Here is a 13479-nt window from a genome sequence, read left to right as displayed (position 1 = left end):
TTTTCTCCAAAAATATAAAAGATAGAGATATGAAAATTTGTAGATAGCTTCAACTTGCGAGTCTCTTGAAAAATTTATGAAAGAAATCAAAGTAGTTGTTTGCAATTTTTCACGTATTACGCAGGTAGTACAACTTTATTTTGCTTACAAAACGTAATTTCACACTCTCCTAAGGTATCTAAATAGCATACCAAAAAACCAGCTTTATATCGTCTTCTAGCCGCCATTTTTATTAACTGTCGAAAATTTTGAAAAATATTTTCTAGAAAATTTTTTTTGATTTTTTTTCAACGTTAATTAGTATTGATTTTATATTAATTTAAGACTAAGCCCATCCGATAATATTGAGCGGATTAAAGAAATCGATTTTCGTAGGAAAATTTCTTTTGTTTTAATATATAGATTACAATAAACAAACCCAGTAAATTATTTTTACTTTTTTCACTACAAAATCATATTTTTTAAGAAATTTTGTTTGTAGACATTTGATGTTTTTGAAAAAAGACAAAAATTTATTTATAATAAAAAGCATCTGACAGTGAGAAACATTAAATGAGGGGGAAATATGACTTTAATGATGTAGCGTTGCTGCTCACGAGTTTTTTATTTATTTATCATGTTCCCATTAAATTAAATTACTTATTTAAAAAATATAATAAAATTTACATTGAAAATATGCAAAAACTGTACTGAATATTTGCAAACAGTACCTAAATACAGTAACACCTTCACTATCATATTACATTTTAAATAATATTATGAATACTACATATTTATAGCAGAGTGTTTGAAGATACAAGGTGCTGAATAAAAATTTTGATAGTTATAATATAGTACAACGAATAAACAGCACCGATTTTAATCAAAATTTTTGTAACGTGTTTATATTGGCCCAAGGAACATTCAACCAACTTAGTCTAGTCAGAAAAGGGCCCCAGCAGCCCAAGTTTTTCTTTAAATACTTATTTTGGCTTAAAATATTCATCTTGTAGGTATTTTTGATCACTGAATACGAATCCGATGTCAGATTATATGAATTATGTCACGTATTCCAAAAATCTTGCATTTTTGACCCGAAATTCGACTTTTCCACAAAAACGGTATTAAGTATTTATCGTCCAAATCATTATCTAGGAGGTATTTTTAGTCGCTGATTTTTGGCCAAGAATGTTACTTTTTTGGTACACAAATGGCAAACTAAATATTTGTCGTCCAAACTTTGTTCTTGAGGTATTCTGGACCGCTATTTACGAATCCAATATCCGATTACACGGATTCTATGATGTAAAATTTTAACTATTTTTTCTCAACGTGTACCTCGTGGGATCTTGTTGTAACATCTAATAGTTTCAATAAAGGATTAATTATGAAGTTATTATAAAACAACCTCAAAATTAATCCTTTAAACGTTTTACCACGTTGAGGTTATTATTTAACTCACATACTACAATTCCTTGTACAAGAAATCAGTCTGTATAAAGAAATATTTCCTCAATATGTAAAATTTATGCCAGGTATCTTAGCCTCTTTATCTTCTCTATACTTCATTTATTATAAACTACTTAAAAATTTAGAATTCTATGCATAGAATTATCAATCTTAAAGTTTCAGGGTGAAAATTTTTCAAGCGAAAATTACCATGTCTCCAGACCCAACATAAAAAACAATCTTCAGCTTTTTCAATAATTTTGAAAGAGCTATTTGAATAATCATTTAGTCTATTAACGCGAGAAATTTATACTTATTCATAATGCTTGACTGACTCTTTGATTTTATATCTAAGAAAAGTTAATTGTATTTATAGATTAAAATTAAAAAATAAATGAATGAATTATTTTTGTAAGAATTCACGGTAAACGAGCTTTTCTTCTAATATTTAAATATTTGCATAAATATTAATTTGGATTTCCAGACTCTCCCAAATTTAGAGTTAGCCACTCTATCTGTGCACGGAATAGATCCACTGATTTATTATTAGAAGTATATATTACTTGAAAATTTTTTGATAATTTGTTCAAAACTAAAACTTCTCTTAAGCTCCATAAATAATATCACACACTCTATATTTTGTTTTATAAACAAATAAGTGTATGAAATAATTTGTCGCGAATTCAGAATTAAGATTTATAAATTATTAAACTCAAATTTATTATTTATTAATATTAGATGACATTTTAAATTAATAAATCATATTATTTGTAATAAAATATTCAATTATATAAAATATTAATATTATATTAAATAAATAATATTGAGACATATCGTATTAAATTAAGTGATTTTATGTATAAACTAAGAAATATATTATAAATTATATTTATTTTATATTTTATTAAAAATTTTTATAAATTAAGTTGTAAAGAAAAATTTGTTTAATATTTTCAGCAATAAAATTTGGAATACAAAGTGTGTCTAGAGTACAAAGATAAAACTCAGTATATAAAGTAATTTTGACCCAAAAAGTCCAAAAATCGGGTGAATTTGATGACTGGCCGAATAGTTTTTGAGAAACGAACTAAAATCGATCTAAATATTGCGATATCTCAGAAACTCTGCATCCAATCATTAAGTTAACCTATTTTTTATACTTTTTGGATCAAAATTACCCCATCCACCGGGTTTCATCAAATTTCAAAACAAAAATTTTGTTTTGGATTTTGACTTCCATATTGACCGTTCTAATACTATCGTATCGAGCCCCCCTGAAATCTAGACCAAAATACGGCAAATCAGGACTAATCTTTTTTAGTTTTAGTAAAATGCTCCATAATTATTTGCCTTAAGTTGTGAAGAACGAATACTTATTAGAGCTAGGTTGAACCTCTATTAGATCTAGATTTTCGAAAATTCAAAATGACACCACTATGATGATACTTTCTTCTATTACGTTCTTATTACGTTATTAGTCTCTGGGAAATTAGAGTTGTAGATTTACAACCAAAAACAAATAAGAAGCTATTTTTATGAGGTTATAACACATTCAAATAAATCGTAGTTTCATAAGGTTAAAATTATTAACTTAATCGTAGTTAGACAAGACGAAAAGACAACGTACTAAAGCAATGGACATTGACATTAACTCGCTGGTAACGGCAAATTTACCAGCGGAAAAAGAACACACTTTTGCCATTTAAAATTAATGTAATTTATCTTGAATGGAAAAGTAATTTAGAAATAAAATAATTCTTTTTATGCTTAAACAATAATGAGATAACGTTTATTATTCACAGGACACACAGATATTTTTCTGACTTTTTAATGCAAATATGGAAAGTAAATTAATGTTATTTAAGATTTAAAAAAAAAATTGCTAACCAGATGTTATTTACTTAATTTATTCTTATTTTGGATTATATTTTTGTTTCTAGTTACGGATGAATAATTTTTTCTTTAAATAAAATTATTAAAATATCCTTGTACTAGTTTTTATTATAAAGATCAAATTAGATGACAATTATCAAAAAATTGTTTATTATGGATAGTTAATTAGTAAATATTAATTATAAATTATTAAACATAATTTATATTGGGTGTACCCTAAAGATGAAGATCATTTTAACGAATGAGTTATATGTATTCGCTGCGAATTCTAAAATTTTACTATTAATTTTTTAGCAGTTTGTTTAACTCAAATTGACAATATTCTATTAGATTTGAATCTTAATTGCAATGCAATGAAATTAAAAAATTTTTATGTCATTAGTAGTTTAATTCTCACATGGAAAAAATTTAACTCGTATCTTTAATTTGAATATCCGAAAAACCTGCAAGAAATGAATTTGAAACTTTTAACAAAGTGTCTTTCCAATCATTGTATCATATGTTAAGACTGTAATGAAAAGAAGCTCCAAGTAAACTTAATTTTATAAATAACAATTTAGATTCCAAGTAAAAAATTGATTATTATTGAAATATCGATTAAAAATAGGCTTGTAGTCTAAGCCACCAACAACAAGTTGTTTTTGAACAAACAAATATCAAAATATAACGAATTTATGCTTTCCCGTTCCCTCCATTATACAAATTTTTAGAAATGGTATTACTGTATTTTTAAGGATTTTCTATTTAATATTGTCTGTATGTTTGTTTTAATCTTTAAAGCTGCTTTTTCGATTGTTTAGCGTTTTATTAAGTTGTAAAGTATTTTATTAAGGCGTAAGCCATAATTTTATATAATATGCTGACAGACTTTTAATATTACATTATGACAAAAGTGTTTTTCGTAATTTAGAACCCTAAAATGTGAGGTTTTAATACAAAGGATGTTTTCACTCAAACTTTCTAAGAGAATGTTTTCACTTGGGATTTTCATGGCATACTTTTTCATTGTTAGTTTTTTGGATAATTCTGTATTTTTCGTTCGGAATGGTTTTGAGTACTTTCTGTTCCAGTAATTTAAGTCGTTGATAATAAAAATTAAACGCCAGCACTACCAGCTTACATTAAACTATGTATCAAATCAATATGTGTGTATCTTTCGATAGCATCGTAGAATATTAATTTTATGGAAAAACTTGGAAAAACTCACTTTTGTAAACAAACTGCTTTTTAGAACATCCTGTAGTAATGTTTTTATGAAATATTTTTTTAACTTTTTAATGAAGTATATCTAATAAAAATAACCAATTTTGGAATCAATATAGCATTCCATTGTTCTCAACTCACCTGTGCAAAATTTAAATTATAAATTTTTAAAAGAAAAATAATTGTACACTATAATATAATTTGCTAAAATGTGTAAAAAAAGAGATTAATTATCAAGATAAGAATGATTTAAAATTTTTATTTAAAGCATAAATATAATATATATCAAATTTCGGCATTTGTCCGATGTTCGATATGCAATGAAACAATTAATCTTCAAGGAACATATTAGGTGTAATAAGTCTATACGAATAATTTCGAAAATCATCAGGTAGAATTCTTATAGATAAACAAATTGTCACAAAAAACTATCAATTTCTGCAACTGTATTTCAATTATGTATAAGAAAATAAAAATAATTTTTTTAATAAATAATAATAATAAATAAAAATATTGAATATATATAATTATTAATTAAAATTATTTAAATGTTCAGGCAATCCAATTAGTAGCCAATAGGGAATTGCTGCAATCTTATTACACCACTTTACTTGTGTTAATTAAACCTATATTAATACATATGATTCAAAAAATTCATGGCTAAGTGTTTTTCAAATTTATAGAAACGAAAAAAAACATTAGCGGTTCAGCGTTTTTCAAATATGCGGGAACCAAAAAAAAACATTGGTGGTTTAGTATTTTTAAAATGTACAGGAGCAAAAAACCATAAAGAGGACAGCCTTTTTCAACGGGTATTGTAAATAGTATATTAATAATTACTGTATGTACGTGTTTAAAAATTAAATAATTAAGTTAATTAACTTGATTTATAACCTTGCTACTTTATTTACTTCATTACTCTTTATGAATAATGAAAGTATTTTACTTGAACAAAAAAAAAAAATACAAATATTGTTATTTTTACAATTTTTTTATTGAATAAAGGATTTTGTAATACAATTATTAAGTTTGTTTATTTATAAATCACTTTCTTTTCAATATAATATTATAATGCTCTAGTTTTGTTCACTTCCCACATAATTAAATCATATCATTCAAGCACATATATAAAATACTCAAAGTTTTGATATTAATTTTAATCGATAATTTATTAATAAGTTATTTTTATTTTATGTTTTATTTCATTAGATCAATATTGATCGTGTCTTAAAATTCACTTAGCCGAGGAACTAATTAAAACTTCATTTATACAGGATGTTCTATATTTGACTGTAGAACTTTCGCTTCCTGAATAAACTGAGAAAAAAAAGAAGAAAATGTTCTTGAAACCAAATTTGGATCTGAGGCCTAATTTATGAAAAAATCAATCTAAAAATTGATCAATTAATAAAAAGAACATTCATCAAAATAAAAATCATCACACTTCTTTAACAGGGGATGTGTTGTATCATAGTGTGAAGGAGTGACCTATATACGAAATTACTACACAAAAAAAACTCTAGAGCCCAAACGTATACATCGTATCAGCTTACAACTTCAACGCAATATACATAGTGTGGTTTTTCTGTGGGTATACTGTCCGTTTCGATAAAATACATGCAAAATTATGTGATATGTGCACGATTGGTTGCGTACAAAACTTAATTTACAATGAGTAGTAAAACATGGTTTTTATGTGTTAATTTTTACAATAATATAAGGAGCCAAATTTAGTATTTTTTGTAGTAATTTTGCATTTATGCCACTCCTTCATACTATGATAAAACACATCCTCTGTTAGAATAGCTTAATTATCTCGTAAATAAGGTCTCAGATCAAAATTTGGTAAAGAACATAATCTTTTTTTTCTCAGCTAATTCAGGAAGCGATTGTTCTGCAGTCAATTATGGGAGACTCTGTATGTATGTACTTCATTTACATAGTACATCCAAGCAGTTAAGTAAATAAAACTCCTAAAAAATAAAAATTAGAGAGAATAATGGATACATATCGTAATGTTTCAAGAGTAAGGCAATTTAGACCTAACAGATACATCTATCGTATATATTATTTCCTTTCAAATATGTACCCATTTGTTGGGTTTTCAAAAAAAAATGATTAAAAAAATCACTATTAATATTTTTTTGAAAAGCAACTTTTATTAGCCACATTTTTTCAAAAGTCTATTTTTGCCAAATCAGTATGCTTACTGAAACTCAAAGCTTCTATTTAAAATGAGTTTAAAATAATAGCATATTTTCACTGTTCTTTAATAATAAAGTCAATGTCTTCCAATAAACATTTAACATTTTAAATAATATTTATTAAAAGTAAAAGCCAATAAAGGTAATATAAAATAATGAAATTCTAATGATATTGATATAATTGTAAACTTTGAATAGCTAACTTATATTATTATTATTTATTATGAATTAAATTAGCCAACCGTAAAGTAATAATGAATAAAATCTTTGATCCATGACGATTTACAAAGTCAAGATGAATGAATAACTGACTTTGGATCATCATTTTATTTATTAAAAGTCAAGTTCAAATTATTAATAAAAATATTTTTTTTAATTAATAAAATAAAAATAAACATTCATTTATTGTATTTTTTAGATTTTATGTATAAACTTTTATTATATTTTTTAAGATATTTTTTCAAAAGAACTGAACAAAAACTTTAGATCAATTAATGGATTAATAAAATGTCTACATTGAATTCAACAATAACTATTTTTGAAGTAATTTTTACCATTCAGAATCATCGTCATTAAATAATTCACATGGTATTGAATACGCCAATAAAAAATCATGATCAGCCCGACGTTAAAGTATGCATATACGGGTAATAAAGTTTTTTAAATCAACTCTTGATCTTAAAGCTTTTAATTGAAAACAAACTCTGTTTAATTACTTAAGAAATTTATTTCTTACAAATAGATTACCTATGTGTAAGGCTTCTGGCACCGCTGCAAAAATATGTTTGGAGCTTTCATAAGGTCATCCATGTTCTTATGATATATAGTGTGTCTCCGGATAGAGATAACTATACTTGTAAATTTCCTTATTTTGCATTTTAAGAAAAAAAGTTATTCTTTATAAGAAGTTTTGCTTATTATGAAAAGTATGTAGGTATATTTAAAACTTCTTAGTAATGTACAGGTTACCAAAAATTTGGAATCACTATTTTTATTTTTGGTAAACTACCCTTTTTTTTATAAGTTGGCGAAATGTTACTGAGAAAAGTTATTCACAATTTAAAATTATAACTCTATACAAAATACCAAGAAGATCCGTGTACTTTAATTATAGCATCATTTTTTATTTGAACAAAAGCTCTAATTATAAAAAAACGCAAGAAAGAAAATAATAATAAATCAATGAACATGTACTATCCGAGAGTGTAATTTTTTGTTGACTAGTTTAGAAAATTAAAAAGAAAATTTATTTTCTCGGATAAACATTCAATAAGAATGGAATTGTCAAAGGAAAGATCTTCTTGATATTTTGTTTAGAGTCATAATTGTTAATTTCGAGTAACTTTTTTTAGTAACATTTTGTCAACTTTTAAAAACGAAGGGTAGTTTACCCAAAAAAAAATGGTGATACCAAATTTTTGCCTACCCTATACATTGTTTAGAAGTTTTAAATATTCCTACATACTTTTCATAATAAGCAAAACTTCTTATAAAGAATGACTTTTTTTCTTAAAATGGAAAATAAGGAAATTTACAAGTATAGTTATCTCTATCCGGAGACACACTATATATAATGATGGCATTATCATCGAAAAAGATTAAACTTTACAAAACATTAAAGATTAAATTTGCATAATTTAAAAAAAATTAGCGAGACTATTGATCCATTTGAAATATTCTTCCAAAAAGTTAAAATTTATTAAAATCCTTTCATACATAAAAGTATATGGCAGAGATCAAAACCCCTACACTTTTTAAACAAGATTGTTTCTCAACAAGAGTTTTTTCAGCTAAAAAAGGAGTCGACTTAACGCTTCTACGGTATTTTGTTTTTCGACAATAAATTATAAACCATTATATAAATAGAAGTGAAATATTAAAAATTATACGAACCTCTCATAAAGCGGTATTCTTAAAAAAAACAATAATTAATACCAAAAAAATGTTTTTTTAATTAAATATGTTAAGTTTTAATTGTGATAGAACAAACAACTTTAGAGACGGAGGTGATATACATACAATATAGTATAATATAATATATTTACGTGTAACGAATTACAAATGTACGCGAATTATGACAAGATATAGGTAACGTAGAATGGCGGTTTGATTACACTGTACAGTCTACATATATAAAACATATTATTAAAAATTTATTATCATTTTACATGGTAAATCTTTTTTATTTTTATATTATTATTCTAATGAAATAATAATAATAATATTAATGATACGAGCCAGAAAATAAAAAACCAATTCCTGTTTGATTAAAACAAAACTAGTTCGATTAATAAATTTATTTTATAAAGTAGACCATTTATCATCAAATTAATGATTACCTATAGTATAAAAATGCACATTATATAATAGATAGCAAAGCTAATTGTGTAGTAAAGATTATAACTTGAATTCAAGGCATCAGGATTCGATTATTGGGCCCTATGCATTTTCTCAATCTTCTTCTGTTAATTTACCTAAATTATCTACATAGACTGTACAATATTTCGTTCAAATAGATTTGTCAATAAAATTGACGTAATTTTATAAAGATGTATCTTCGCGAAGAGCTGAAAACGTATCCCAGAAATTCTTACTATCGCCTATTGTTTTGCAACAAGAGTTGAGAGGGTAGGAAAAATTTTTATGATATCAAACAGTAAATGTCGAGTGCAGAAATTATTTGCATGTCGTTATTATTGTCAAGCTTTCTCTGTACAAAAAACTCTATATAGAATTGTTATCCAAGCTTGTTTGAGTTTTATGTAGATTTGTTGGTCGACCATCTTTTTCGATTAATTTTACCCCTAGAGAAAAAAGCAGAAACGCATTTTGTGGCAAATTTAAGGAACTACATTTCTGGAAGAACACACTGCAGTCTTTATAGTTATATAGTAATTACAATTTTTTTAAACGACCTTAATAGGCCATTGATGAAGTTTCAAACATCTATTTGTCGACAATTTTTCTTTAAAAATTGTGAAAAATCAAAACATACAGTGAGTTACTATTTCATTTTTATCTAACTATAAATGAGAAACTCAATAGGCAAATTATGTTCCGTTGACGTATTATTTTAACAATTTTTTGAAACGGAAATTGGACAGGGAAAAAGAAGTTCAAATTTATTCTAGAAAAGTAGAATCCTATCTGTTCTAGTTGTCAATATGCTTGGTATCTCATCAATTCAAACTCATTTTTATTTAACCTGATTGTTTTAAAGACATTATAAAATTTTAACATATTTTTTTTCAATTTTTAATCTTGCCCAGGAACATATATATGGTGGGAGCGTCGTGAAGAATACTCAAACGAAGGAAATTAAATATGCTTTTGTATCAATATTTAAATCGTTTTCAATAATAATTAATCATAGTTTTAAAGAATTTAACTAAATGGAGTAATATAAAATAAAAAATTAAGTATATGATAATAAATTTCTCCGCTGAGTGCTCAAATTGTGCCCAATGTAAATAGTGACCCACTCTCTGATTTTGTTCACTTACAAACCGCAATTTATTTTTGAGATATAAAACACGCTATAAAAATTTCTATCGCGAAATCTTTGCATTTTTTATCTATCGAATGCACGAACTATAGACGGAGATAGTATTTTGTTCCTTTACTATACCTTCAGCATTTGAGTGTTACAAAGTTTAAACTTAATTTCATGCATAAGTTCATATTGTTCTTAAATATGCAGGGTGTAAGAAACGAAATTAAGTTTTAGATTAAATAAACTTTATAACACTATAAAAATCTAATTTACATTTCATTATTCATAATATTATACTTAGCGTCAAAATTATAATAATATTAAGAAATTTTTGTACACAGAAAATAGCCTCAAACTGTATTTAAAGGACACATTTGTTGATTTTTAAAATTATTTTTATAAACATTCTAGTTTTGTTAATATTAGTTTGGAGAACTAGAGGTTTGCTTATAAATGTATGGTGCCTTTATTTGATTTAAATATGAATTAATAAATCAAATAATGAATCAATGCTTATATCTATCATTTTGTTGTTATATTTTTGTATTTAACTACAAGTGGTCTTACAATTGTAAAATGACTCCTTAACTACGACACAAAACTCTTCAAACCAAAAATTTATGTCAAAAAAATGAAACAAATCTGCAGCATTAAGAACACATGTGTAGAACGTTATCTATAGTTTTGTTTTGCAATTTTAATCATTTCATTCTTCATTCAGTTTTCGAGTTTCAGTGAAATAAACATGAAAAAACGTGTTTTTCAATGCTTTCTTGGATATTCTTTATTTATTTAATGGTGGCTGCATTGAATTATGCAGGACACAAAAATACGGAAAAATATATAATAGTATCTTTCTTATACACATTGTACGGAGTATATTCCACACTGAAGATGTAGTATATATGTGTAGTGCTACCAGCGTATAAACATGAAAATGTTAATAAAATTGAGCGCTGATTTTTTTTTCAAAAACTCCTGTCCCTTCATAATAAAAATAAAAAAAACTTTTAACAAAACCTTTTAACCAACTTCAAAAGAAAAACTTTTCCAAAACAAATTAAAATGCACTAAAAAGTAAAAAAAATAACGATAATATAATGTAGTTAAAATTATTGTTATTTTTGAAGTCGGTGTCAGCCTGGGAAACAACTCTGACAGAACAGTTTGCTACATTAGCTTGGCTGACACCGACTACAAAAATAACAATAATTTTAACTACATTATATTATCGTTATAATAATAATAATAATAATAACAATAATGGGGGTTTAACCTCCGTTTTTGTGACGCATGCCTAATCACAGAGGCCACCCACATCATTATTTGTTAATCTTTATTTATTCCATTACAAACATATTTACAATTACATTTTTGATGTGGGTGGAGTCGGTTACTTCGTTCTTATCCAAGCGACGACAATGTGATCAATTCTGCACTTCCATTTTTAATTATAAATTGTTCACACTGCCGCTGCCTGGATTCGGACCCGCAACCTAAGTCTAAACAGTCCAACGTTCTAAAACTAGCGCCTTAGACCGCTCGGCCATTTAGGCTCTTCATTATCGTTATATTTTTAGTTTTTAGTACATATTAATTAGTTTAGAAAAAGTTTTTCTTTTTGAAATCGGTTTTCTTTTTGTTAAAAGGTTTTTTTTTGTTGTGATTTTTAGTGAATCTGGAGTACACTAACTAATTTGTCACTAAAAAAAAATCATCGAAATCGGTTGGCGTGATATTGAGTTATTCGTCCTCTTGTCGTGCATACTTAATTAAAATTTATTTATGGTTTTCTCATGGGTGCCATTGTCCTGACCAAAATGAAATGGAACCACACAGCAGGCACCAGTTTTCAAATAGATAATGAATTATCAAACTTGGTTCACCCAGTCGAAAGATCTGAGGTAATCTCCTCCTTTTCTGTTTGAAATCGGTCAAAAAGTAATTTATACCAACTTTTTTCACATTACATCTTCCTTTATCTTCCAAAAACTTATGTTAAATGTTTATCGGACATGTAACTAAAAAAAGGTAGGTCTTTCAACATCGCTCTAACTCAGTACTATTAGACTGATGACTACGTTCACACAAAATAACTTCTTGCAAATATGTTCAAAAACTTTACGTTTGATTTATATCTATGGAGTTGTGTGTGACATTCTGTATAAGACTTCAACCATACATCCAAAGTGAATATATCTTTTGATAGATAAATAACAAACATTATAAAATACAAATGTTATATATCACTTAATCCACCTTCATAATACATAATAAGCGATATACACACAATACTTATATACCTATAGGCTATATAAGTAAACTAACAATTTTATACACATATACAAAGCCTAAGTCGGAGTCATTGCGCTATAAAATATTTATATCGAATTCATTCTATCAATTGGAAATAAAAAAAATTAATTTACACACATTATTTTATTGAATATTATTAATTTAAATTAATGTATTGCGTATAAAACTTATATTTATCATCATTTTCTATCAAACTTTTAGTGAATTAATAACAAAATTTCGATCTTTTAACCGACTAATATATAATACAAAGTTAATAATAATGTATGAAACGTTTATCGCTCGTAAACTAATAAATCTTTATGAAAAAATAATAATATGTAGGTACCGCATGAAAAACCTGAAAAGATAAAAATTAGTTCAATAATTTGCGCCAAAAAATTGTTGTTTCTCTGAATTGCGCATACATGAAATTTTTTGAAATATTCCTTTAAAAACGTGACAAATACGCTTACACAAGAAAGAATGTTAGGTACTTATCCTTAACAATAAATACATAATAGATTTTTAATGTTTTTAATATCGTGATTTTTTTCAGAACTTTGTTAAATGCTTTGTATGCCCGTCTTTATACCAGCGATACTCTCAAGCATCGTTTTTTGGCCTTGCAAATACAACATATATTTTGTATTTATTTATTTATATTTATTCATTGAAAAATTTAAAAAAAATTTAAAAAATTCTTTATGCGATCCTATAATAGCTAAAAGACGGTACTAAGGATAGTGCGTGCGGATGGCACGCAATTGATTATATTAAACTAATTTATTTAGCTTTTGGAAAATAATATTTAAAAATAACTATGATTCATGAAAAAATCCAATAAAATAGGAAAGTGTACTAAGTAGGTACCTACATTGTAAATTTTATCTATATATATAAAATGCTTTGTCCTGAATGATTAACTGACGGATCATTTCACAGCCTAAACCACTGCTGATC

This window comes from Chrysoperla carnea, chromosome 1 (assembly GCF_905475395.1).
Source record: "Chrysoperla carnea chromosome 1, inChrCarn1.1, whole genome shotgun sequence".
NCBI lineage: Eukaryota > Metazoa > Arthropoda > Insecta > Neuroptera > Chrysopidae > Chrysoperla > Chrysoperla carnea.
Note: the sequence above shows the minus strand (reverse complement) of the source record.